This window comes from Lepisosteus oculatus, chromosome 10, assembly GCF_040954835.1.
Source record: "Lepisosteus oculatus isolate fLepOcu1 chromosome 10, fLepOcu1.hap2, whole genome shotgun sequence".
NCBI lineage: Eukaryota > Metazoa > Chordata > Actinopteri > Semionotiformes > Lepisosteidae > Lepisosteus > Lepisosteus oculatus.
Genome location: NC_090705.1, coordinates 15,466,075 through 15,493,875, shown reverse-complemented (window position 1 = coordinate 15,493,875; position 27,801 = coordinate 15,466,075). Strand labels below are relative to the sequence as shown.

Sequence of the window (27,801 nt, the reverse complement as noted above, 5' to 3'; positions counted from 1 at the left end):
GAGTAGACTGGTAGACTATCATACCAAAAAAAACAAACAAATCAAGATACTGTTTTTTTAAATAATATTTTGGGGGATTGGGGTAGAATTTAGAAGTGTTTTCCTATGGTATCATTTTAGACATTACAAATCTGTTCACAGACATAGCATCCTTAGAAAATTGACTGTTCTTTGCTAATGTCCTTTTCTGTCATATATGTACAAGAATGCCAAAGAAGCTTTTTACACAAGTCGTTGATTTTATTTACCTGTATATCTGGACTGATACTACAAAGTGGTGTTCTCTTAACTGCTTATTGATAAGAAACCTACTGTACACTGTCTTGTCAAATAAAAATGGCATAGGACTAAGCAAATGACGTTTAAGAGGGAAATAAACAGCTGTCTAAATCGGCAGTGTTTATGATGGGAAGATATATTATACTTTCTGGGGTCTGTGCCAGCAACAGATTGTACTTTGTCCATTTCAGGAAGAATGACTTTGAAATGTTATTTGCTTTACTATGTAACATGTAAGAACTGCTGTATTCATTGAGTCTTGATTGATTTATTCCAAGCACTGAAAAGGCTGAAAAAATAAAACATTATATTCTACATTGTATTTAAGTGAAAATAGAAATTAATAGTCAAGCAAAGTCTAATATGTGCTCAGTACACATTCATTTGGTAAACAAGCATTGTAAAGGTCCTGTGTTATTAAAGTAAACTGCTTAGAAAAAACTGAAATTTCCCTTTTGCCTCATGCCGAGGCTGTGAAGTACATACCGATTACTTTAGGTTTTGAACAATGGTCAAGTTACCAGACTGCTCCATTTTATGCTTTGTGTTTTGGCTGCATGTAATTGGTTTTCTGCCAGAACTTCTTGGTTTAAAGCAACTCTGTACAATATATTTTTATCTGCATGGAGTTAATTCAGCAAAGCTCTTGTGTTCACTATCTTAAAAATTCCACTTGTTGCAGTGTAGATATAGACATAAACGTGCTGATTAAATGAGGTTGTACAGGGCGTGGCCATTTGTTTCAAGGTCTGAGAAATAGAATCTGGACGTCTTCTAGGTCCACCCATCCAGATGTTTGTTTTCTGGGAGACGCCTTTCGCTCAAAGTAAAATATTAACACAGTCCTGTCCATTTCTCAGTACAGGTGATTCCAAGGGTAGCATTAAGAATTCTACTCAAAACTCTTTCCCTACCGACTGTTCCAGGGACTGTTGCTATTGGTTTGTCCTCAATTGGTGTAATCTGCAAACAGACAAGTATGCATAAATGACACCTAGTATGTAGAAAGCTCTATTTACAGCTTTTAAAAATTTTATGGCAGCAAAGAAGGTTTAGTTATGTAATTTGCAAAAGCAACAAAAGCCGCTTAATACAAGTAATCAAAGTTGATTATGCATATTTCATAAAAGCATTCTACACAAAGTATATGATAAGACCAAATCTAATCATCTGCTCTGCTTTCTGCTTACCTACAGGTGGGTAGATGCAATAGTAATGCTAGTGAATGTGAATTCAGTTTCTTGTTATTGTCAATACTGTCTTGACTGAGTGCAGAGCTGTTTTTGAAATTCATAGTTCACAAACTTACTATATATGTGGCTTTTATGCATTGTGTGCTGCTCTCCAAAAGAGATGGGGCTTCTTTGTAAGGGAGTCAAGCAATTCGGACTATACTTTCCATGCTGTCTCTCCAGTTTGTCATTTAAAATAAATGTGGCTACTTGTGTTTATACAATACAGTGTATGGAATTTCTTACGGTACACTTTCGAAAGTACTGCACCATCCATGTTATTTCCATTGTGTAACGCGCTCTGATGAATAATTCTTGGGCCAATGTGTTTCCTTTTATTTCCTATTTTTCCTAAGCTGTGCTGACTAAACCAACAGCTTTCAGTTGTGGTAGTTTAAGCATCCGGCGCGAGAGTTTTGTTTTAAAGAAGGAAACTCTGCAGGACAAGATGAAGCTCTGTTGCTTCTGTGTTGATTTGCCACAGGGTAGGTGGTCTTTCCTTATTAGAAATCTGGGATGAAGAGGTAGTTTAAGCGATACTAAGAAACAATGGTGAGGGTTTAATATCCATTGGATGCAGCAGTGAGGGTTAAAGGCAAAGGAATTTTTAATAGGGCAGATAACGCCTGAGCTATTTTTGCAGTTAAGTCCACTATAAATTCCAAATGCAGTAGTTTGTTACAGATTCGGGGTATTCCTCAGACAAAAAAAACTTTGACATTAAATCAGTTGCCTAACCTTAATGTGCTTAGAGCAAACAGTTTTGCGTGCTGGTTGAAAATTGTGATTTTGGCTTCAGATTTTGCTGTCATTTATCTCATTTTACCTTTCTTGCAGATTATAACCATGCTTGCTTGTAATGGGCAATTCATTATAGCATGAAAATCATTGGTTTATGGATGTTGACATCTTACTTAATTATATGTTCTCAGTGTTGTGACCCAGACCTGCCACTCCACCCATATCTACAGTGAATTACCAGTATATTACTATGGAGGAGTTCTATAGGAAGAAAGTGATTTTTACAGTTTGTTATATGTCAAGATTTACGTGTAGTGAAAACAAAAAAAAAGAAGAGATTCAGTATGTATTTTGAAGTAATTGTAAATAACACTCATTATATTGCACATAATCTCCAAGGTCTCCCATTCTTGACCAGATTGTGACCTCTCTTTCAAAATACCTGGAGGCTCTTTTTATAAGCTGAAAGGGTGACAGAATAGCCTTCCACCTTCAAAACAAGAAGCCCTAATGGGTAGCAATGCCGACGCCAGATACGTTTCATCAGTTTCTAACTGTGACAGCATGACCAGCGTGATATTTTTATCCATCTCAAACTCCAATACAACACCCCCCCCCCACCCCATCCCCAACAACCGCTAATTGTAAGGACACAGGGGAACACACTGACATATCCAAGCAGGAGGTATGGGCTGTCAAAATTGAAAAAAAGGAGAGATACCAGGCAGAGCGCACCAAACCGCTCTCCTCTGTTTCAGCCACCTCTCTGCCCTCTTCCTCCTGCGCTCCCGATGAAGATCATACCTGGTAGGTCCCTGAATCGGTGGGGTGTGAGGAGTGAGTTTCTGGGTTATGTGTGAGATGGGGTATATTTTCAAGAGGAGAAAAGTACGCAGCCTGTGTTCTGACCTTCACTGTCCAAGTCAGATGCTTTTCCATTTTTAAACCTGTCCTCGCTGTGGCAGACCTGAAATAGGTTTAATGTGTCGTCTTTATTTGTCTGTTACTGCCACGGCTCATGACCGTCTCCCTCCCTCCAGTAACCTCCGGAGCTGACATGGTAGGTGGCATTTGGCTGTCATTTGCATGGAGAGGCAAGAGGGAAGGACTTATTTCTTTAAACGAGTTTTTGGACATGAGCAATAGCAAAATGCTTTCACCTGTCTCTCCTAGATAGGTCAGCTTTGAAGTTGTCCTGTGGCTGGCTTCTGTAGCTTTCCTGCATTTGCTTAAGGGTGTTTGAACTTTAAAGTAGTTGATATTTGCTTAGTGATAAGGGCTGGTCTGTTTCTTCTATAACAGGGGCTTTTATTGATTTGTAAGTAAAGCATTCATCTTAGGCACATTAGAAGTAAAGACAACACAAGGAAAGGAGGAAAGGGTGCAATTGAAAAAATTAAGAACCCCTGGGTGATACATTGATCCTCACATCTGTTTAAAACAGACCTCTAAGGTATAACGTACAGTAAGATGTGATGTAAAAAAACAAAACAAGACTTCAGTGTTTAAAAAAGGTCTCCTTTTATTTTTTTAAGCATTGCTCCAAGACACTAATTTTCTTTCTTCTGGGGAGGCAGGGGTATTTGTTTAGAGGGAACTCCTTGTCGCAATACTATTTTTAAAGCCTCTTCAAGGACAGGATTGTCCTGAAGAACTGGCTGCCTTTTTCAATGTGCTTTGTCTCATCCAGGCACGTGGAAAACCACAGCTGGTTCTATTTAGAGATGAGCTTACTGGTGACGGGTGAAATATTATCCCGGCTGATAGGAAGGGAACATGTTTCTTTAAAAAAAAAAACAGAACTGCCTTAAGCTAACTTTTGGGTGGAAATATCCTCAGGAAAGCAAGAGAAATAAGCAGGGACCTTCTACATGAGGAAACCATTAGAAGAAACAACAACAAAAAAAAAGTTTTTGGGAATCAAAAGCAGACAAAAACAAGTACAAGGGTACAAGAAGCCAGTTGGTACTTAAATAAACAAGAAGAAACATGTTAGGATAGATTCTGTTTTAAGAGTGAGAAAAGTAAAGGAGGTAAAAGTGACAAATGTGGAAAACCGTTTTTTAGCGCTTACTCTTATTCCACATCCTGGCACAGAGCCACTGGCTGAGTCTCATATATTATTAACTAAACTGCAGGGCTGCAGTGCTGCAGCCGGCTTCTGTAAAAACAGATGGAAGTGTAAATGTAAAAGCACGGGAGCAGTGAGTAGAGGAAGGACTTGCCTGTAACGTGCAGCGGGAAAACACGGGAGGAGTATCTGCAGTGCAGATCGAGAGCGAGAGAAGGGCTGAGACCTTCACAAAAAGAGAACGGCAGGGGAGGGGACTCCGCCCGAGAGTAAACCACCAAGGGGGGGGGATCTCGGGCGCAGGCTCTCCGTCTTTACTTCTGCAAGTGAGAGCAAGTCTAGTCCACCTCAGGCTTTTTTTTTTTAAGACCAGTCCCCCCCATCCCCTCCCACCTGTCAGCGGTTCTCGCTTCCCACCTGGTCTCGCTCCTGATGCCGGCGAATCCCCCCGGAAACGTGTTCCCGACTCTGGTGGTTTTGGGCCACATTGTCACATTGGTTGTTGTTTGGCACTGGAGAAAGCGCAAGAGGCAGGACAGTGAAGGTAAGTTCCCGAGCTCTAAACAAGAACAACGTCAAGCCGAAAAGGCACTGACCTTTACCGGCTGACAAAGTCAGTCGGTAAGGACTCGTTGTTGTGGAGATGTCTTCGCTCTCCGTCTGCTCTGCCTGCCTTTCTCTTGCCCTGCCTCAAGTCTCTCGCTCCCTCTCTCTCCTTAGGAACATGTGGTTTAACCCTGTAAGCGCTGGCTGTAAGCTACTGACGCAGAGGACTAGTGTCTCATTGTGAAGCTGGTACTGTATATTAACCCTTGAATTTCCACTTTCCAAACTGGCCGTTGCCAGTTGTGACTTGTGACTTTTCATCTTCAATGGAGATGCATTTAAACAAGGTGGATGTGTATATATATTGTTCAAACTGAAGCCTTTTAGTCTTTAAGCTTATTCTGTCTAATAATGGGGGCTTTTGTGTCATTCTTTACATCATCTATTATATTTAAGATTTCATCAGAGATAATTTTTAACAGTAAAGGTCTGTATTTAGAGATTTCCTTAATGGAACATTTACATAATGAAGCTTTCTCAATGGATATGTTCCTTTCAATAATTGATACTTCATCACAGTTTAATAATGTGTCCTTTAACGTTCTGTTGGAAACTTTAAATTATGCCAGCTTAAGTGTAATGTTTACATTTATACACACATAGAAAGAGAAAAAGAGATATGTGATCTTGTATTTCTAATGTGTGGTGGAAGTTGTTTATACTGTAACTTTTCTCCTTGTTGTGTTTTATAACACTGAGGTGCAGGAGAAGCAGCTATGCTGCATAATGCTATTGAAATGACCTTTCTCTGTTTAATGACTTTGAAACATCCAGTTCTCATTATCCTGTCATTACATGCTGTCCTCTGGAGTATGTGGACATCTTTTCTCACTCAAATGTAATCTCTACCACTATATTCCAACAGACAGCATTCACCTCTCACCTGTTTGGATTCAAGCTTTTTATTGTTTCTATTTCAAAGTGTCTGGATGGAATTTTTCAGTTCATAGGGCGTGATTCTTAAATGCTTGGTTGCCACACTAAAACAATAACCGTCACAGACTTGTGACATTACCATTCTGACAGAAGGGCGCCTGAGATCTGTGAAGCTGATTATTAAACTAGTTGTTTCTCTGCCCTTACAGCATAACTGCGGTAAGAAGAGAAGGTGCATAAAGTTTTAAAATCTATTGTTTCCAGAGTCCACAGTTATCTGTAAAACAATGCTAAGAATCTGAAAAGCATGTTGGTAGTTCTGCAACGACTGCAGACAGAAAAAAAAAACACTTTAATAAATTTGACTGACATGGAGGTGTCACAGCTGTCTGAAGATGTAAGAGTATCCTTTTGAGATGGAGAAACAAAGAAAAATGTATTTTAAATTGTTCAGATTGCATTTTCTTGCCAGTTCTAAAAGACAAAGATGGACCCGCCATCCATTACACGTCATTCCATGTAACTTAAAATGAAATGAGTGAAGGAGAATTGTCTCCATTAGAGTCGTGGGACTGTTGGTAAGTGAAAGACAAACAGTGGTTCTTAAGGGCTGCTCATCTTACATCTATAGAGAGAAATCAGACACCACTTACTAAAAAAGCCAAATAAGATGACATCTGTTGGGACACTTAGATGGATTTACCATGATAAAACCAGGCAATGACATAATGGTAAAGGAGGAATAAATACTTGATATTTTCATACAGCTTTCTAGACCTTTGGGAGGAAGAAGCACACATGTGATGTATTAGCTGACTTTCGGGATTATCTTTGGCCGGCATTATTCTTTGGTCTATATCCAGAGTTCTCATGTGAGCTGTGCGATTTTTTTTGGTCAAATCTAAAATCTTAAGATGTCACGCAATTTCACTACAATAGCTTTTCTCGATGGTTTGATGTGCATGTTCACCCAGGTGTGTTCTGCCCATCACACTTAACCTGTTTCTTAGAACAGAAGCTAGAGGATTAAATCAGTGCTCGTTTCATTTCTCACACATTAAGGCAGTGCAACAGACACAAGGTAAATTGGCCTTCAAATAAAAGTTTAACTTAACAAAACAGTAGTTGAAAAGAAACAGCTTGGTAATTTCTTAGAAGCCAAGGGAAGAGTTAATAGGACTCATTTCTCCTGCGCAGTTTACTGTCCTTCCTCTGGATTGGCGAGGTATCTGGTCACAGCTGTTTCCGGCCCAGTGAAGAGGCTGATGACAGTCGGATGTTTTATTCGCTCTAGCTGCCTCCTCTGCTGTGCTGCGGCCAGACGCGCTGTGGGGTTGTCCAGGAAGTACATGGGAACGATGGCAACAGACTCGGTTGATCCTGTGATGATTAGGACTCCTTCTGCAGATTAAGGAATTGATTAGCCCATGTTTTGCTGGCTTGTTTTTTTGTTCACTCTCTGTTTTACATGGATTTTATTCCAAACCATAATATTATTGTTGTCCTATCTGTACTTTCTATAGTACCTAATGTCATTAGCAATGTCAATCCCATTGGGAATTTCTTTTTCCAACTTTTCCATTCGATATGTTTTCTTTGTATATAAAGGTTGCACCTACTCTGGCATGTTTGGACACTTTAATGGTGGGTTTAAAAAGAAACAGCTTCCTACTCAGGTTAAGGCTAAAGGTCAAGAGTGGAATGGGTCTAAATAAAACTGTGACCGAACCAGGGTACTTCTGTTTCTTAGAGCTCAATTCCAGCAGTGAACTTTTACCTTTGCTTTAGGGATGCTTGTCATTCCTTAAAGCAGACCTTGCATGTCCACTCGTGGTCCTAAAGAAACTCCTGGAGTCTCTGGCTATAAGGATTTCTTTGAAGTGAAGACAACAGACCAGTATTGTGATATGGGTTTATGGCTGATTGTTAGAGGCTGAGACTTGAAAATACCATTTTAAATTTTGCCACTTTCAAATGTTTTTCAGTTTCATAGGAATCTCAATTTAACCTTACACAATTTTCTAAAAGGATAAAACCTGAATAGGTTTTAGTTAAAAATGAGGTTGACTTTACAGTGTTAAAGTATTATTTGGTTATTTGAATTTCTGTGGCTTTAACCACAGGCTTGATGGCTGACAGTATATACAATGAGTCTTTGAACCAAAGCACATCTGTGAGAGCGCTATGCATTTTAAAATGTGCATATCTGAATGATAGGTAAATGTAATTTCCAACGTTGGTTTTCCAGTTGAATGGAAAATGGAAGAAACTACACGGTGTGGTTATATTTGTAGATCTGTTTCTCTATATTCTCAGGTACGGGAGCCTGTCATGGCTCTTGCCAGTTTAAATAATGCACCACAGAGTCCTCATGTAAAGCAAGAGAGGGAGTAGAATGGCTTACTCAAAGAGTGTATTTCCTGGAAACCACCATAACACTTAGCTCTCTCCTTGACAGCTGAAGGCTGTGTCTTGTTTGTTGGAAACTGAACTGAGCCTTCCCACTCTTCTTAGAACACTCCAGAACAATGACCTTTTACCTCACAAGCACATTCTCTCAGTCTCAGGACTTATTTTGTCATTGGACTTTTGACACACAATAGTTCCCTTAAAGCCTTCTTATTAAAAAAAATGTTTATACTTACAGCATACCTTTTGTATAAAGCAAATATTCTACTTTGTGCAATGTGTACGAAAATGAAAAAAAAAATCTGTTATTGGCTTTTTTTATAACTCCTAAAAGGGAAGAATCTCTGGTCTCTGGTACTTGATAACTGGGACTGGTAAAGCTATTGGTAAATACTGCCAAGACAAACTTTCTGTCATTTAGGGCTAATTTATAGGTTTAACTGGGACTATAGTCTCTATCCTGTAGTATGTTCCAAGTCCTGGTAGTCTATTTGATTAGCCTGAACCGGCAGGTGACTAGACACATCTTGGACTCTCTGAACAGTGCCTAGGTCTTTCTGACATGTTTACAGAGTTGGCCTTTTCAATGTGGCCCATAGTTTATGGCAGCTTTTCCATCTGTACACGGCCTGGATACACTGTCATTGCTTAAGATAACCATGAGTTTCTTTGTTTAAATAATAGATTAGATGTAATTGGAGGTGGTTTTTCTCAAGTTTTCAAAGTCCAAACTTATCTGGAATTTGTGTGCTTAGTGATTCTTAAAGATTAGAGATAATAAAACTGCTTTAGCTGGAAGTAGGTGGTGAGAGTAACTTATCATTTTCTACTTTGTTTATTTTCTGTCCTGTCATATCTTTCACAAATTCTGTTTCCTAGTTAAAAACATATAAAGGTTTGTTTTTGTGCTTACCTTTTATAGTTAGTAATGTTAGGAAATATGATCCTACAGCCAGAGGTCAACGAAAATATTTTGATCAATTGGGATCAGTTGAGATCCACTGAAGACAGAAAAAATGCGAATTGTTTTATAAAGAGAAGTAATGTACAGTACGTCATTGTAAAATGCACACCGAAATGTGCAACACAGTATATGCTAGTGCTGTGCCAATACAAAGAGAGATTGTGATGACAAAAAGAATGAACAATGATTACTGCCTCTTGAGGTCTGTCCAAAATTCCCAGCGTTTCTTATGACTGCTGCACTTTCTGCAGATTATACTGTAACGCAACGGGGGCTCTGGCGGGCGCCCTTGCCGCATTAGGTCGGCCCCTGCACCGTCCGGGGCTCGAACCCGGGACTTCCGCGTCTCTCTGCAGCGACCTAGCCCCGTGAGCCAAAGAGAGATCTCTCCACAGCCCAGTAGCTGTGGTCCTGCTATCACAGGGTGCTTGTCGGCCGTCAGCGTTACAATACTGTATCTGCCCCTTTAAGTTAATTATGAATTCCCTTGATCAACTGGAAATGTAACCTATGTCACTTAGTATCGGGTTTGGGGCCGGGTGCGGGTCGGTTTTCTAATAAGTGAAAATCAGTTATTATTATTTTATGTTTTATATTGATTTTTATTAGAGGAAATTCGTATTTCATTTTGCGCGCTCGCTCGCATTCTCTCATAGATCTCTCATTCTCTCTCTTGTCTGTGTGTAACAAAGCTAAAACCAGTAATGACTGTGCGCATATTCAGAAACAGATAGAAACAGATACTTATTACAGATTTTTAAAATACCAGTTTTTTCTCAGCGCACGTCATTTTCAAATAAAGCGCATAGCAGCCGAGCAAAACATTGTAATACCGCGTCTGTGAGAATCCCTCTCCGTGTCTACTCGCTCTGAGAGGAAAAGAGAGTGATCAATTTCAAATCTCGGCTCGGTCGGGTCGATTCTCAAGGTCTCGGGTACGGCCGGGTTTGAGCTTCAATTTCATGCCCGTGCGGACCTCTAATGTCAGTGATGTATCCAGTCAGTGCATTTAAAACTGATAACAGGGGTCACTTCTTGAAGTATTCGATGGTTGAAATGTGGCCCGAATGCAGTCCAGATTCTACCGATTAGAAAGCTCCTTAATTTGCCTCAGGAAGTGTGGCTGAGCAACCAAACACCATCTTAATCATTTCCTTTATGAGTAAAAAACAATTTCTCGATGAATGTTTTCTTCCGCTGCGTCAATACTCAATATGTCAGTGACCTTAACAACATGAATTCACAGTCAAAACAAGCTTATCTGGAGATGTGATTAAAGTTTTCAATTGTATCTGCTTTCATTATGTTTAACAGTAAATTTCCACTCTGTTTTGTTGCATTATCGAGGGCTTGTGTTTCATTTACTCGGGACCTCAGATCGAATAAAATAGCTTACATTCATTGAATCATTGAATCTGACAAACTTATTTAATAAATACAATTCAGTCTGTAGACAGAAACCTTGACATTCTAAGTTTTTTTTCACTGAAACGGACCTTCTAAAAGATTAGTCACAATCATTTTCTGAAAAGAAGTATTCAAATATTTCATGTGTTAGCACAGCACAGTCACATTTTCATAGAACGAAATGTGCCGATCATATCTGACAGGATGCTGCCCTGTCAGATATTACCACAAACGTCGAATAATCTGCATGCTTAGCTGCCAGATGTTGGTGTGTTGTTATGTTAATGCCAATTTTAATTTGGCAGAATTTGGTACTGTACCTGTTTTCTCTTAGTGCCTCAGTTTGCAGAACAAAAGAAGTTGTGGCACTTGTAGAGTCTCTACCCTTTTGAAAAGCACATTGTGGTGCTCTGGGATGTGCTATACTGTACATGCAAAGTGTTAATATTATTAAGTACAGATATTTAATTTATACACTAATCTTCAACTTCTAGTATTTATATTAGTCCTGATGAAACTCTTTACCACCAAACTGCAGTATTGTACAACATCTAACAATGGCAAGTACAGTCACCCTACACAGTGCATATGTGGGTTATAAACTCTTAACACTCTTAACAAAAATCAGATCTAAGACAGGTCAGAAGTTCTGGGCGAGTCTTTCAGCATTTCCTGTTGTCCAGTAAAGCTTCCTAACCAGAAAATAGTCACTTTCAATGGAATGTTTTGAATACGCTTGTTTGGAATTCTGTTTGACGATAAACAAAAAGGCACACTTTGTGGAGTATCACTGGAGCCTCCAGGGCTCCTAGACAGATGAAGCAGGAAAGATGAGCCTGCAGCAGAAGGGACAAGCAGCTGCTGTCTGGTCTCAACACTGCACTGAACTGGCTTTTTGCAGTGGTGAAGCAGAATGTCGTGTTATGCCAAGAATTTGCTGTCTCGGTGACCAGGACACGAATTCAGTACATTTCACCTGCTCTGAGGTCAGTTGAGGTCTCGCAAGTGGGGATAATTAAAATCTCTAGACAGGCAATAGGAGTTGTGTAGTGGGTATAGATCATGCATATGGGTACACAAACACTAGAACACTATCACTGACACACTGTGCGTTTGGAGAATTATGACGTGGTGTCTCTTGACAAATATTAAAATAAGTGCCGATTCTTTTTGTGTAGTTATTTATTTGGCTGAGATTATGTTCTCTAAAGGTTCTCAGAAGAATAAGTTTCAACAGGGGTGTAGAAGGAACTACAATCTGCAGGATTCAGCAGCTCTTTAAAATTACCCATTACAGCTGTACAGTTTATTCTGCTCAGCTGACCAAATTTTATAAATAAGTTGTAATGGTATTCTTTATGTAACAATACAGTACATTTGTACTAGGGGACACTTAGTGTATAAGAGACATCACCTCATGAAGTTTGAGCAATAAAACCACAAAACACAAACTATCTGTAAAGACATCATTATTCCAAGACGGCCCCAATCAGTCATTCTGAATTAGTGCGAAGCTACTGTGGGCATTAGGCAAGCATGGCATTTAAGTTCTGTTTCATTGCAACTTCTTCAGAAGATTGAAGTGGCAGTACCATGGTGTGCTGATGGGCTGTGAAGTAGCCATTTGATACAAACAGGAATGTAGCTCCTGTAATTAGAATCACCCTCAATAGTCATAAACTACACCAAAAGTATTCCTTCTTTGAACACATTCATCAAAATGTGAAAAATAGAAATATAATAAGGATCATTTTTAAATATTTTATTTTAAAGTACAAAGAGATCTATCCATAATATGACTTTTGTAAACAAAGTATGCTGTACAGTATATGTAAATTGTCAGTTGAATTGTTTCCTCATTTTCATATATTCGATGTAGATCCCTATTTAAAATACGTTGCACCCACCAGCCCTTAGGGTAAATTCTGTTCTCCTCCTCATCTGGTAGTAGCTGGTGTAGAATACTGGCTTCAGTAAGAGGTACAGTACATTACCAGGCGTTTACTATAGGGTGTTGCTACATGCTTGAATCAGATAATGTTCTTGAATGTAAGACAAAAAATCTAGGAATGTATTGTAAAAAGTATTCAGACAGGCGACAGGCGGTTTTTTTTTCTCAGACCTGGAAAGTGGAGAAGGACTTTCATCATTCAGGACATCAACCTAAAGTTCTTGTTTTGTTCGCCCTGCGCCTTTTATGGATAAAAACATCCTCCTCCTGACGAAATGAACAGGTTATAGTGTTCGGAGGTGTGAAAAATACTTGGCGTTACTGCTAATTCGTTTGTTCTGAATTACAGTACCAGGGCTGGCAGGTTAGTCTCTTAGTTTACGAGATGCTGTCGTTTGAAGGCTAGATATTGCCGTCGTAAGTTGTTAATTTCATTTAGCGGCCTAAGAAATCTCTTTAAAAATTACAGGAGAATCTTAAACAGTTGTACTAATTGAGTGTATACAAATGTTATTTCGTATAGATGTGTTGATGGATTTTTAGCAAAACAGTCCCGCGGTTTGTTTTAAAAAGGGAAAATTAGGAGCTGGGCGAAGCTCGACATTTTGTCTCTAGTTTTCTTAGGACCTTTAACACTGCCTTGAGCTTCTGTCCACACATTCGTATTTGGAAAACTAATAAAAGGTATATAAAAAGCCAAAAAGCACTTAAAAACCGAGAATACAAAATAATCCAGCCTGATGTCCTGTAGTGCAAAATAAACGTATACGTTTTAGAAAATTACTCAATTATATTAGCGATTTTTTAGGTTGGCTGGCAAAATTGACCTAAAGTACGCAACTTTCGTGAATTTCAGTAATTCTATTCTAGTCTAAGACGGTTGGTTCTTGGACTCTGATTTGTTTGTTTTAAAACAACAGAAAGTTTATAGAGTACCTAGCTAGATCAAGTCACGAAAGAGCATTCAGAGCGGGCGTGGTGACACGCGAAAAGGGACTGTCCTTTTTCTTTTTACTATTCTCCGTTTTAATGGGCAGGGCTTTGAAAGGGAAAGAAAACTACACTATATGTAATTGGATACATACAGCACCGTGTTTTTTCTCTCTCCCTAATGCAGAGCAGCTTTCTCTGAGTCTTTCGTGCTAGCTCAAATGCCTGTGTGTAGCAAAGTGTAGATAGAATTAGGAAGAGCGTTTCTGCAGACGATTCCCCGTCAGAGATGGCACGTTCCTCGGACTTCACCGCAGGAGCTAAATCCTGGTACACCGCCTTTAAACGAGAAATAATTAACGAACGGGCAAATTATCTGAATGAAATGAGCGACGCAGAGAGGAGCGGATTTCTGTACAGTAAAATGTGCTGCGCAGGTGAGTATTGACGTTCGACTCGGGAGGGGAGGAGTATTGGATGTGGGGGCGTTGTTTGAGTAGCTTGTTAACCCATTGGGTACTGATGATCCACACTGAACCGCGCGTTTGTGTTGCGACGCATTTGCTACGATTTATCTCGCTAAAAGCAGTGTTTGTATGCGAGTGTAGTATCATTAATTTCTACTTCGAGAATTCCAACATTAAACGCATGTATTTACAGTTATTGTTTTAGAGTTAAATGGCTTGGCTGTATATTAGAATTTACGTTGCATTTTACTTATTTCGTAAATTTAGTATTACACTGTGCAGTAATGTAAAATATATTGCCGAGGGGTAGGAAATAAAACAATTTTATACAGTGACCTGATCCAGCATTTGTTTTGCAGATATATTGAAACAAATATGTAAACGTTATTTTATTTGCCAGCTGCATTTATGCCATTTCACTATTGAAGTATGTAATGAGTATTTCGCTTCACACTGAACAGCGTATTGTAAATAGTAAATGTCATACTTTGTGTTCGAAATACGTATTAACAATTCATCATGAGAATTCTTAAATATGTTACAAAAGGCTTAAATGATCCATGTACGTCTGTCCTCTTTAACGTATGACACATATCCAGTACAGTGTGTTATGAAACAGATTGTCAGAGATATGGATTCTTGTCCTACATTCTACATACAAACCCTGGATTCATCTATTTAGATAGCAAAGCTGCATCGTCATTCTATTAAAAAGTAGCTCAGTTCAGTTTTGCTTAGCTAGCGTTAGATACTGTATCACTTTAATTGTTTATGTGCATTAAAGTTAGTCTGACTTTTATGTAGTAGGTGTGTTTCTGCAATATAACCAAAGTTGTTTTTTTTGCCACACATGCAAAAAAGAATCATTAAAAAAGAATGATTGTGTGTTTTATTAAAGTATGTTTTCAAGTGCAAAATTAAAATCTATGGGCTCCAGTGTTGTGAACTCAGCTGTAGCTTGCTGAAGACCTAAAAACATCACTCAAAATCAGGATTCCTGATTCCTCAATTCAGACAAGATCCAAACTCTTTTAATTCTAGGCAGATTATTAATTTCTTGAGCCAACAGGATTTTATATACAGTATATATAAATGACATTTTGCATTCCAAATCAATGCTTTTGCCCCCAGAAAGCATGCTTTAAAATGAAATTTTCTTATTTGATATTAATATCCCTGCACATTAAATATACATTTATATGGCAATGCACTGTGTGCGTATGTTTGTATAAAACGTTTGTATGACTAATTGGACACTCATCAGGATGCATATAAATTTAGCTTCAGAGTTTCCATTTAGATTAAAGTGTTTTCCTGTCTGCCAGTGTTTTCCAAGTGACAATCTGCCAGTTTCTGTGTCTCATGACTAGCCTTTATACTTTGTCTGGAGACTGGGCCTCGCTCCCTCAGGTTATACAAATATACAGGCTATTACATTTTGGCAAGACTGACTCCACATCAGGGTGGGAATTGTAAAGTGGAAGATCCTTCTGAACACATGCCAACTGCCTCAGTGTAGCAGAACTGGGTATTGAATGTACTGCAATTTGCTTCCTCGTAAGTTTGAAATCAAGATCTTGTGCATCTCTGACTCATAGCGTTGTTGTAATTGTCTGTTTTCACAGCAGCATGTGTGACAAAAAAAAAACTTTGGATATACTGCAGGAATATACACCTACTGCTTAAAAGTCATCCAGACTTACTTGAATGCAAATAAGTAATTCAAGAAAGTGATGTCTAATCATGCTGGCTAAGCTAAACTGAATTGCTTACACATGCCCATCTAATACCTGTTACTGCCTCGGGGGTTTTAAGAGATTAGTTGTGTGTCGGAAGGAGTAGGTAACAGAAGTATGAGCTTGAGTGTGTGTTTGGCCTCAGGGTCACATTACTCCAATTGGAGTGAAGTGCAAAATTATTGTCCCATCTCTCGAATATAAGCTTCCACAAACGTATCGGACGTCGCAATAATATGAAAAATAAACTTGGCATAAGTTAGAATATTGTATTTAAAGCTCCTCCAATCATTATACTTTGTCTCTTTTGAAACAAAAGCTTCTGACCTGTAGAAAAGGCAATAAACTGCGGCACGAGTCCCACCCCGTGTGTCACGTTTCTCTCTATTGTGCGATTGGGCTGTACTGGCTAGATCAGTGAAGACGCTTCCTGTAGGGCAGGGTTCGCGCGGAACCTGTAGATTAGTCTCAGGGGGGCGGGGCAGAGGCCGCCTGGACCGGTGGCAGACGCTCCGCCTCCACAGTGGAACACACCCTTATTAACCAGAGGCATTCAGGTTAAGAGTTACGAAACACTTAGTAATGTGTGGCACCACCAGTATTTCTTAATATGAATCTAAGTAAAATTGATATCGTACTTAGGTGCTGCTAACGATCAATTATTTATTAACAGAACCCAAATGATTGTCAGGTATAACTACTTTTATAAAGCATTTTTGTCCATTTTTAGATATGAAAATAAGTGCTGCTTAGTCATATGTTTTCAAGCTGTCCCTAAAGTCTAACATAATTTTAGAGATTTAATATTTATGTAATTGTTCTAATTTGTACGCATCCAGACGTGTGCTTGTATATTGTATCGAATTCGGGTTCTTGCCCGAATTCGCTCCTGCCCCAGTTTGTCTATCACCTAATGGGATAAAACCCGAGTCTCCGGCGTCCCGTAACAGGAGTTTTCCCGGTTGAGCTGAAGAAGACCTTAAACTAGCCCAGAGGGCCAACCTTAAAAAAGAGGACAACCTGAATGTTGGCCATATTTCTTTACAATATTCAGCTTTAGCACTACACGTGCTGGTTTGGAAGCCAACTACTTTTAAAATTATAAAACATCTTTTCCTTCTAACATTATTAAGTACAATTAGTTATTATTTGCTAAGAACATAGCCTTTTTAAGGGTGAAGCATGGGGTTAACTATCCTTTGCCAGATTTGAAATGAAAAATAGCTGTAATTTTTGGAATGTTTTTCTGTGTGGTAAGGTGAATTGGAAATACTGAATAGACGGAAATCACGTGTATATGAAATATAAAAAGGTTCATTGCTCAGAGAAAATATAAGGGTTGGCTGTTCTGTCCCCATTGACTTGGTTTGTTCTGGTCTGGTTTTTAACGCAAACCACAGGTCTAAAAATAAATAAATGAGTTTGATTGATGGCCTTCTTCCTTCAGCCTTTGTGTGTTGGAGAGCGTCACCATGGAAACAAGTATAACATTTTTTTTCTGGAAATTGAAACTTGGTATTAAATAAAAGTCAAAATTAAAATGTTGAACTTAAATGTCTTTTAAAATAACCAGCAAGCATTACACATGTATGACAAAAACTAAAAAACTAATGTTTTTTAAGAACTGAAATTGATTTGTGCTAGCTGTGTTTCTGTCCCGTAGCGCTGCTACTCTTCGATTGTAGTTAAGAAATGCATGTATTGTAGTACACTGCTTCACCAGCAGGGGGAGACAACCTCGTTAAATTCATTTAGAGAAATAAAAGCTTCGTCTTTCAAATAACCATTGTTTTGTGTAAAGTTTCAGCTAAGCAAAAATCAAAGTTTTTTCTTAGATCTGAAGCTGAGAAAATTTAAATGTATTTAAATTTAAAAAGTCGATCGAAAAGTAGGAATTGAGAACTTCTTGCTTCCATAAAAGTACAATTCTCATCTGTAACCTGAGTTTAAGGTTGCGTTCCCGATGAAAAGCAACTATTTAGAGTAACAATTGGTTTTGATTGTGTCGTAAAAAATAGGGGAAAAAAGGACACAGAACACTGCCTGAGGAAGCTCATGATACCAGCTAAAGAAAAACAGCATCTCGTCAATATTAATTTTAAATAGCCTTGAGTCCAGGTTAATCCAGAAATTCTGGTTCAGGCCCGGGGAACTGCAAGTGAAACTAAACTGGTTGGGTTCAGCAGGGGGTGGGCGATTGTGTCAGGTTGGTTTCCTTGGCATGTGTGCAGCACCTGCTGTCACTGGTCAGGATTCGTGATGTGCCGCTCTTCTAGGTTGTGATAAGTGCCCTGTGATAAAGTAGGGCAGGTGGACTCCAAAACATATTGAAAGACGGGACTCTGAGAGAGGGCTAGGGTGAGGTAGCTCTCTGTACAGTAAAGTACAGCAGATGGAGCAGTGAGACACACTCATTAACAATTGCTCCCATCTACATATTAAATGTTAGCCACATTAGACTCAGAATCCCCCTCCTGGTAGTGCAGTGTCTCCAGCTGTGTAAAGTAAGTGCAGCTCTATTCCTTGAGCAGCAGCACCACAATGCCAAAGCAGCAGGCTTAGCTCATCAGGCTTAAAGGTCATTTGCCAGCAAAAAGATTGCAGCAGGAGTGCCCAAGGGTCCGTTTTTGTTATCAGGGCCTGTTAGGTGTTGCTTAAGATGATTCATGCACTGTCTGCACAATTAATCACTGCCTGTAGGTGTGTGCTGCATTTTTTCGCCTTTTCGGAACATTCCTTTGCGCGGGGTGGGGCAGCCGGCGCACGCTCCCACTCGCTCCTGGGAGAGCTGGCACGGGGACGGGGCCCTGCTGGGACTGCGGGTCCGCAGCGACGCGGCGGCTCCGGGCTCGACATGCCCGTCAGGGCAGCGGGAAGAAGGTGCAACACTTTCTGTGTCCCCAGGGCTGTCAAAATGAAATGGTTGGCTGCTTCTGTCATTTCTACTAAAACGACAATTTGAACCCTTCCTCTTTTTGGCCGAAAAGCACTGAATCGCTTGTCCCCTCGTAGCCTTGCGACGTTTCACGTTGATATCTGATGGAAACTTTACTGAACGGAAGAAAGCGCATATTTCCAACTTGGAAAATTGTTGTCTGAATGCTCTATAAATGGTTACTCCTTGTGCTTCTTTTTGCTCAGAGATCCTTAACATTTCTTAGAAATGAGAGAAAATACAATTAACTCTGGGTTGTCAGATCTTCCTCTTAAATATTAAAGAAAAACTAATCCTTATCATCATGAATATTTTACAGGGATTTAGACTTGATGAGATTAATACATAAAGACAACCTAAACTGAGCAAAATGCTACGATTTTGCAATTTCATATGCACAAAGCAGGGACTCTTCAAAGGTGTTTCCTGCATTTATTAAAGCTTCACGTAAGGTTGTGGATGAAGGGAGTTATCTACTACAGTATGTGTAAAGGGCTTTGACATCGCTTGTGAAGAAAAGCTATTATTAGTTGTAGTATAAAAGCTATTATTATTGTCATCTATATATTTGTCATTCTAGTTTGATTTCTTATACAGTATAATGCAAAGCAATAAGGCCTGCATGTTTTTAAGGGAATGCTTCATACTGAAATGTGTTTGAAAATACTTTATTAGACATTAATGGTCAGTCTTAAGGTTAGTTGCTTATGCACTGACCAGGGGTCTATAGTATTTACAAGCCAAAATCAGCACTGGAAACACGAGACCTATGTAGACATATCTATGATGCTGACCCTGGGATCTTTTGAGATCTGGCTTGATCAAAGTCTTCATTCAGTAAGCTTGTGAATAGCCAAATTTATTGTTAACCATTCTAATGTTCCTACTGTATGTGGTTAGTTGCACTGTCAAACTGCCTGCATGCATGATGTTTATATGGATCACACTGCAAATCAGTTGATTTGCAATTCCTTTCCTAATTAAGAAGTATTTGTATAACTCCTTCAGTCTGCTTATTCAGAGTGGGTCCACCTGATGGTTGTGCCAGTGGTAACTGTAGAAAACCATGTAGTAAACTGAACTGGAGATAATGAATGGCTTTAGGAATGTGCTGGAGATCTGTCTAGGATCTTTACATTAGCTAGAGCAGCTAAAGGAAAATGCTAAAGAAAATGCAGTCCTCTTCCATTTGCATTCACAAACCAGAAGACTGATGGCCTAATGGCTCACATGCGGCTGCTTTGAAAGTTGTTCAACGCAGTGCCTCCTTTTTCTTCTGCTAGAAACCGCCATCACTTTAACCAAAGTGATTCTGAATGGACAGACAGAAACGTGCATGATTGCACATTGCATGCAAACCAACAAAATGGTATCGCGAGGAATCAGGAAATGCGTAGGTGGTATGGGAATGGAATCCCATGTAACACACTGGGATTCCAGCATTCCTGAGGAACGGCTGAGTGTGCAGGAAAGAGGTGGTGTCCCGAGTTTTCAGTTTTACATTTTACTTCACAATGAGCATCATGGAACCCAAGTTCAGTCTCGTATGCAGTAAAAACCCAGAATCGAGATTAGGTTCCTTACACACATGTAACTGCTTTTAGTAAAAGATTTTTTATGTTTGAAATCTGGCATTCAAATAAGAATTTGAATACAGTTCTAAAGAATTTCCTTTTACTATAAAAAAAATCTTGTGTATTGCCCCAGAGAATTTCAACTGTTTCCCAGCCTCTTAAGTCTGAAAAAAGAAATCCAAATTTTTTCTGCTTAAAAAAACCCCAAGTAAAGTAAGTTTTTCTGGTTAAGCAGATTAAAATATGGAAACTAGTTATGCGTTGTCTTCTTCTTCTAAGGAAAGTTGTAAACTCCCTGGCAGGTTACGAGAGAAAATCTCTGTCTTGAAACACTTCTCACAGTTCTGCTTACATGATACCATGAGAATGATTACCAACAGGGGAGCCATCTGGCTTCTGTAGCTCGCTTGGTCCTAGTTAATACCCTACCAGAGGTAATCAAAAATGTCTGAGCTGCAAAGGGATGTTGCCCCTGTGGTCCACACGGCGTGAGAAGATTTTTAACAGCATCGTTCATGGAAGAGGAAGGGCTTTCTTTGGAAGCACACACCTTGAGAGAAAGAGAAGTAAAGGTAACAGATTATCTGTGTAAAACCATGGTTCTCACTGCAGTGAATTGGACATGGAGAAAAGGTTGAATCTTTTTCTGTGAACATATTTGTGTGGTGGATGCAAGCAGAGTAAAGTAAACACCCTTAGAATGAATTGATTATTGTATTTGTATGGTATTCCTTTGGTATACTGTATGTTTAATGACAGTATTAAAGAATAGTTAAATTATTAATAGTTAAATAATAATTAAAGAAGAGTTGCAAAGTACTCAATTACCATTGTCTCCAATGCTAAACACAAATGTTAAAGTAGTACTTTACACTGAATACCCAGGCGATGGTCTCAAAGACAAATAGGTTTAGAGATGAGAATGATATGAGATGATTCCTGGAGTTTTTTATAGTAAAATGACCCCCATTATTTCCCGTTTCCCAGTCTTTCTGTTTCAGGGCCACTCACATGCTTTTCGTTGAGCCCTGTGGTCTTATATTTTCAAAAGGGATTGGTTGATGCGTGAGAATGAACTCAATGTAGTGTCCATGTGGTAGATCTCAACGAGGCAGTGTCTCTTCAGATCCTGCTGGGGGGGGGGGTTTAGACCTTTCTTCCTCTTGCCTGCAAGTAAGCCTCGCAACAGTCACACTCCCGTATCCCAGTGTACTAAACAGACTGAGGCGACATGCCTCACAGCATGAATCAGGAGGCACAGGCAACAAGCATGTTTGCCATAGTAATGAAGCAGAAACAGGGCAAGTTAATAATTGCACAAAGCCATCAGAAAAAAAGAAAGCATTTGCAAGGGATCTGCCAATAGACATAACATGGAAAACAATGCCCGTCCTTGGAAAGAAAAGTTATTGAGACCTGAGGAATGGATTGACAGACAAAGAGATGCATCCACAGTATGGACAAACAAGCACACCTGCCAGGACTCTGCAGTGTGACCTTGGACTGGATCTGGTCAGGGCTGGTCTGTTTGAGCCAAGACTTTTTGTGGCTTTTATTGTCATCAACAGTTTCTAACTACTGCCCAGAACCATGATGTTGTGCAGTGGCAGCACCCAATTTAACTGTTTTATGAGAAATAAATTGTACTGCAAAACCCTCTGGGTAGGCTTTGAAATCAGTACAATTAGTATTATGTTTTTTGTATATATTTTTTGTATGTTTCAATAAACACTATTATTGAATGTACACGTCGCTGAATTAACTGGTTTTGATTGAGCCATTTTTCCATGAACCCTAAAAAAAAAATGAAGATCTGCCAACTAGAAGAGATCAACTGTGCTTTAATGTGATTTTTGTTCTGGATTTATAAGTAATTCTGTGAAATGTGCCCTGTGTCTTTGTTCTAAGGTAAACAGATTCTCTTAATTTTGACAGAGAAGATTTAATCCCAAATGTTGTCACCTTTAGCCAAATTAATAAAACTAAGATTTGAGTTAATTTTGAATAATCCATTATGTGGATAATCCTTTATGCGCATAAAGAAAAAAAAACATAGGTAAAAAATGTCAAAACATTTTTTCAATTATGCATTAACCTGCCGGGGTGTTGTAAATCATACCTTTTTGGTTGCGTAGTCTTTCTAAGTTTTGGAAGTATTAGACTAACCTCTGTCAGACCCTGCAGTCTCTTAAGTTCCAGCATGCTTGTTTGTGCTTGTCTATACTGACTGCTTACTTACAGACAGATGCACCACTCCTTTTCTGTCTTCCAAGACCCAGGAGTCTGTAGAAAATAATTTATTTTTGCAACTATAAGGCTTCAGCAGTCTGTCAGTTTTTCACAAGTTGCCATATTGTATATGCCATAAACATCCAAAGAAAAAGGCATTCATTACCTCCTTCGGTAGACAGTGGGGGCAATGTGTTTCTCACTTTACTTGGTGTTTATTTAAATATTTTTTTAAAAAAATGAGAGAAATGTGAAAAATTCAAGCTATGCCGTGAGTTTTATGTTCCAAGAACAAGATCTACCAAATTACATATGGGCAATCTGCTGTTCTGATCTGCTTGAGAAGCTTTACTGCATTTAAGTCATATTCTGCATGTCTTTAATTCTTTGCCTGTTGGGACTTTGTACCTGTTGCTCTGGAGCTGTTGTTGAAAGTGTGCCTATAAGGCTGATGAAGATTCTTTAAGCGAGAGAAATGAAGATGCCGTATTTCTGCCAGTGGTGACAGAAGTTCTGACAATTTCAAGCTTGAACAAGCAGCTGCAAAATCAGCAATTCCAGGAATTTTATATTTCTTAGCTAACTGAAATAATAGTTCATGGTCATAAAAGGTAATAGATGGAAAAACATGGCACTCATCAAAACCTGTTCTCTTTAATTTATTATACATATTTCCTACAATGTGTGGTTTTGCCTTTTTATTGTCGTTGTCAGTCTGGATTCCAGACGTCTCTTGGTTGCTGGAACTTTTTCTCTCATTGGAAGGTATATTGTTTGAAACATGGGTTCTGTATATGATGAACAAAAATGCAATTTCTTGATGTTGAGATCTAATGTTTTGTTAATACATATTCTGCAATAAAGGCTGTTTTGATTTAGGAGAGGTGTTCTGGCCTCATAAAGACTGGAGAAGTTTAGGATGTGTCCTTTATCACCAAAATGAACATGTATTAGATATTGTGTTCACTCCTAAAATTAGCTTCATCTGCTTCCAAGACAAAATGTAATTTTTCAAGTAACCACTGTTTGATGATTTCAGAGTTACAGTATACTATTTATTCTGTACAGTAGGTTTCATTCTCGATCCATCACCCTCAGTCCTGCATAATAAGCTCTGGAAACAGCCCAGCCGAGCTGTTGTAAGTTTTTGTGAGGTGCTGCTCAGGGATGGAAAAGTTTGGACACAGATGGTATTTCTTTTCAGTGCCCTTTAGCAAAATGTTGCCTGCCAACCCAAAACCTTAACATGGGGATAAGCTGCTTTTTTCACTTTCATTCTGTGTGGAATTTCCTTTAATTTGCCCTCCCCACAGGCCACCGGTGGACTACGTGTCTGTATGGTCTAGTGAGCTTCCCAGTAGCATTGGCTATATGCAGCCGTCTCCTTACATAACACTGGTTCCTATACAGGCTGTTATAAACGAATAAACATGTAAAGACAATGAAATGGATCTGAAGAGACTGAAAAGAGTTAGATCAACCATTATTTTAAGGTCTTTACCACCTGGGTTCTCCTTTCATATTCATAAGCAGTTTGTTTTAGGTCTGTGTAACAGTTAATTTCAAAGGGTTCTGCCCATTGTCTGGCTTTATAAAGTTGATGGTTCCGAACATTTCTAATACAGCACAGACCGACAGTAAAAACAGAAGTCTTTTATCCGATTTTATGGGACTTTGTTGTCTGTTCCTTCAGTATGTCAGTGTAGGAAAAGTCTTTTTGCTGTACAGTATATGGAAGTTACCTGTAAAGTAACATGCGAGTACCTGAAGTGAAATCTGAAGCTGTTCTCAACCCACAGGCTCATTGTTTCCACACCCAGACCCAGCCCTCTGCCTGCAATCCATGGACCAACCCCTGGAAGCTTTTCTGGAATGTTTATGGCTAAATTAATGATTAAATCCCGGAGAGGGTGCAGGGGGAAAAAATACGCTCCAGGCTGGACGGGTAAAATTTAAAGGTGAAAAAAGATAATTTTCAGCTCGTGCCTACACCTTCCCTTCCTTTTTTTGCCAAGAGTGCTGAGCAAAAGGCAGTTTTCCGTGTTGTTTCTTTCAACAGACACTTCCTCTTTCCGCTAGTTTCCCCCACAGCAAAGAATCCCTGTGGTCACACAGTAACGCAGATGGAGGTACCTCTTCCCTGTTGCGTAGTTGCCACACCTAGCTTGCTCACTCCCTGCCTCTCCTCCTACACTCTCCACTCATCTCAGACCACACCTATGTGACAGCCCAGGGAGGGGCCTCGCACAGCCAGGATGTTCAGTACTGCAGAGAACACAAATCTGTCTGTGGCAGGACCTGACTATGTAGCTTGCAGGCATTGAACGTTTTAGCAAGGAAAAAAAAAGAGGGCAGAGCCTAGCAAGCCCAGAGAGAGAGAGAAATTATAGGTTAAGCGTGAATAGAAGCCTAGACGCACACACTCCCACTCCAGGACATTCTGTACTCCAGCAGCAGTCATAACTCGGGGATAAAGGAAGAAGGCTCAGTATCAGCAGTGTTGAACAAAATTAAACTTTGGATTTCCCATCGTTACAAAGATGGCTGGGCAAGAGAGATACAAAAACCGCTCCACGAACAGCCTGGGAAGAGACCGGATTTCCTCCGAGGAGGGATACTACATGGGGATGCTCAAAGCAACAGATGAGAGAAAAGGTACCACCATGAGGGGCTCTGAGCTCATGACAGCAGTGTGAGGAGGCAGAGGTGTAGCAAAGAGCTGGTAAACTGCAGAGGCTTTTGAATGTGCTGTTTCATTGTTTTTTTTATTAGGTTGCAGCGGGTAACCGTGAGAGCAGGGAGAGGTTTGTTCATTTGGTAGCAATTTTTAGAAATGCATCAGCTTTCACTCTGGCTTTTCGTGGTTAAGAGCAGTCAGCTTTTTGATTACAGCAGTTCGGCTGTGTGGAGTTGTTCTAAATATGCTTCCCTCATTCATTAGAGCTTTACAGCTTAGAAGCGCTTAGCTGTTGATCTTAAACTTTGTTTTTTCTCAGAATGTGTTTTCTTTCTCTCAAGCAGCTATGACATTTGTGGTCAGCCTCTAAGAAGATCCCTCAGGGTGGAATTTTCATTCAAACAAGCTAGAAAGCAAAAAAGAAGGGAAAATAGATTTAAAGAAGTTTTGTATGTTACATTGTATTCACTGCAAGCATCCTGCTGCTCAGTCCTTACCTCATATGCGTCCTAATACAGATCTTTTTGCTACAGTTTTATAGTACTTTTTGGTATTTTTGCAATTTTAGAATGTGGGACTTTGCTGAAGTTTGACCTTTATTTTAAGTCACCATACCAGGTCAAAGAGGTGGACATGATTCAAATCCCAACTCAGCTGAGCTTCACTGTATGACTTTCAGCAAATCACACCCCTTCATGCGTCAGTGGAGTTCCCAGTACTATTGGCTATAAGCAGGCCTTTGAGATACAGTACATAAAGCTGATTCTTCTGCAGGCTGTGAGTGAGCAGACATGGAAAAAGAGTAAGTAATAGGTTTATTCCATGCTGAAAAAAAGAAGAAAGAGAACACAACGTTTCGGCCGTGGAGTCTTCTTCAGGTGTGCTCCACGGCCGAAACGTTGTGTTCTCTTTCTTCTTTTTTTTCAGCATGGAATAAACCTATTACTTGTTGCTTTGCAGCCTACGCATGCTGGCGCAGCTACCCACATGGAAAAAGAGTTAGGCATACAATTATTGTAAGTCCTTGACAGACTGTATTCACCCTCTCTGTTAATAAACGATTCATTTTAAGTATGTAGCACATTACCCATACTTAAATAATTATTTCTACAAGTGTTAGGGAACTGCAAATGTTTACTTGTCCTTAAGGTGATTTTACATAATTTCTTTCTTTGGCTACTGTGCCAACATATCTGTACATGACAGAGCTGGTAAGAAGCGAAATTGCTGCTCTGGAGGGAGGAGCTGCTTACGGTGAAAGTGTGTTAAAGATTTTTTTTTAATTGAACTTGGTGTATTACAAAAAATGAGTCACACGGTTAGCTTAGATGTGGGGAAAGATGTTGGGTGTCTGGCTCCGTGTTGTGATTAATTTAATTTAGATTCATGAATGGTATTTTTAAATCTGAAGAAAGCGAAATTGTAGCTGTATATGTGTAACATTCACAATATAGTAGTGTTAAAATTAGTTTAAACCTGCTTTGGCTTCTCCCCTTTTTAATGCATTTTGAGAAGCCTCTCTGCTTTTTTTGTGTGTTTTACTACTTTTTTGGCTGCCATTAGATCACCAATTCCCACAACACATTCTGCTCCAGCACTTTGTCACTGAAGTGTCCTACATTACACAGAGTTTGTTTTGGGTGGCTCTGTTTGTAAAACTCTTCTCTGTGGGATCAGTTACGCAAAGGGAGGTGGCTGCAGATGTTTGGAAATCGACATGGTGCAGCACATTTAAGAAGTCGGATAGATGCAGAAAAGACTGGATGTGTATGTGTGTTAGCTCTTGTATGCAAGGCCCAGTAAGTTCCAAGAAATTTTCCTTTCCAAAGAGTTTACATTGTCCATTGTCAAGGCAGTAGCTGTCGTTTCGTACAGGCCCTGATTAGTGTGGGACTGTGGTCAAGAATTTATTACTCAGGTGTATTGCAGAATAATAGCATCAGTGATGCCCTATACAGGCCCAGATATTGAAACCTTGTGCAACAGGTCAGAGGCCAGCTTTCTTTTCAGATGAGATTGTCAAATGTTAATCTTTACGACCAGTGTGTAGGTGGATGTACAGTCCTTTATTTGAACAGCACATATAAAGGAATTTCCAGGAGGGTGACTCCTGCATCATTAAGTGGCTGAGCAGTCAGCTCTGTTCCACAATGGAGAAGGCTACAATTGCCAGGGCAACTAGCAGCAGCAGATAACAGATCTTTGAAGATGAAGCAGCATGGGGATTCTTTTAATGTTATGAGTCACTGACGCTTGAATACCACTTGCTAATAATCTCCGGGGTGTGGTATAAAGGACTGAGTTTGCTAACTTCCTGTTACATGCACACCACTATTTCTTTTTTATTTATCATGGCAACTCCTAGTATGTATTTATTTGAATGAGAGAGTGCTGCAGTAGAGGGGGATAGATTTTGGTATTGAATTTATTACATTTGCATGTTTAAAAAGGTGCCATATTTGAACTGCAGACTAACTAGCATCTAATCTGAGCAGAAAACGGAATTACATTACCAGTATCAGTCCCTGTTCCATTGTAAGTCTCTTTTAACATAATTTGATTAGAGTATCAGAGCTGCAGATCACTTTGACAACTGGGATTGTAGCACATTATACTTTCTTTGCCTAGTGTTTGGGACCACACATTATCTCCCTTTAAAGTAAGTATCAGTGGACATAGAACATAATTTTGTCCCACAAAAAGTGTTCATGAGACTG

The 27,801-nt window shown here is 39.4% G+C and overlaps 1 protein-coding gene and 1 long non-coding RNA gene across 2 annotated transcripts in view; one reads left to right on the top strand and one right to left on the bottom strand.

The window, feature by feature from the left end:
• Positions 1-27,801, top strand: part of pleca (plectin a) — a 296,093-nt gene that overhangs the window by 136,956 nt on the left and 131,336 nt on the right. The window lies entirely within an intron of this gene.
• LOC138241436 (uncharacterized) lies at positions 3,757-5,003 on the bottom strand. Its single transcript, XR_011190661.1, has 2 exons — positions 4,920-5,003; positions 3,757-4,835 (listed from the first exon to the last, which is right to left on the bottom strand). It is a non-coding gene; the product is annotated as an uncharacterized lncRNA (long non-coding RNA).